We start from the raw sequence: 1,441 nt of genomic DNA, 5'->3' as shown, positions 1-1,441 counted from the left end.
GCATTCATAGCGTGACCGTCCTCCTGAATGCACCAGGGGAAAGAAACACAAAGCAATGAAAGAAAAGTCAGTCGAAGGAACAAGTTCTCCTGAAGTGCTGCTTTTATTTCCTCCTAGGAGCACAGACTAAAATCTCACACCTGAATCTGCTGCACTGTTGTATAGAAATTAAGCTACACCGAGGAGAGGTATGCAAAACATTGTTTGCTGCATAACAAAGGGTCAAAGGTTAAATCCAGATCCATTTACACTCCCTGTGAGCATGTGTGTGCAGAGATAAGAAAGGAACCCGCATATACCTGCATGAGAAGCAGGGGGGTTACAGGTGAGCCTCTCTGAGCTGTCAGGAATATTTATTTTTCAGGGGGCAAATCTTTCAATACGCTCAAAAACTGTCACTCTCCAGGAGAAGGGGCCTCTGTAAAAATGTTAAAAATGTCCTCGGGGCTAGGGGGGAACCTTTCAGAGCGGTGCAATTGTTGTCAGAGGGAACATACTTTTAACCGTGAAGCTGTCTCCATGACCCCGCCACTTGTCTCGCCTTTCGTCAACAGAGTCACGCACCGTGCAGCGAGCGCTGATCCGGCATCAAACCTGCTCCCTATCAGCCTCTCATCTGCTGCACCAGGAGGGGAGGGGCACGTCAGATAAATACTTTTATTACACGGGTTAGTGTTACTGTTGTTTGGACATTCAGCGCTCTGCTATATTTCTGTAGAGTGGTGAAGGAATGAGCCCCTAAAAATCAGAGATTAGTCAGTATTATATCACTTCCTGTTCTCTCGTGTTGAAATAAAAAAAATGTTGAATGTGTGTTTGGTAGTAAGCATGAAATAAGGTCTGTGATTAACACAAGCTCAATAGATTATTGTTCTACAACACATAAATAAAGGCGGTTGCTAACAAGTGTCTAAAAGAGAAGACTAAACATCAGGCCCAACATTAGCCGCCTTTAGCTTAGCGGTGGTGACGTGAAGTCATGTGACCGTGCTGTAGTTCCTTTATAGCCCAACATTAGCCACCTTTAGCTTAGCGGTGGTGACGTGAAGTCATGTGACCGTGCTGTAGTTCCTTTATAGCCCAACATTAGCCTCCTTTAGCTTAGCGGTGGTGACGTGAAGTCATGTGACCATGCTGTAGTTCCTTTATAGCCCAACATTAGCCGCCTTTAGCTTAGCGGCGGTGACGTCAAGTCATGTGACCGTGCTGTAGTTCCTTTATAGCCCAACATTAGCCGCCTTTAGCTTAGCGGTGGTGAGGTGAATTCATGTGACCGTGCTGTAGTTCCTTTATAGCCCAACATTAGCCGCCTTTAGCTTAGCGGTGGTGAGGTGAATTCATGTGACCGTCCGTGCTGTAGTTCCTTTATAGCCCAACATTAGCCGCCTTTAGCTTAGCGGTGGTGATGTGAAGTCATGTGACCTAGCTGTAGTTCCTTTAT

The sequence above is a fragment of the Notothenia rossii genome (genome assembly GCF_949606895.1).
Source record: "Notothenia rossii genome assembly, chromosome: 7".
Lineage (NCBI taxonomy): Eukaryota > Metazoa > Chordata > Actinopteri > Perciformes > Nototheniidae > Notothenia > Notothenia rossii.
The sequence above is the reverse complement of the archived record's forward strand: the minus strand, read 5'-3'. Positions refer to the sequence as shown.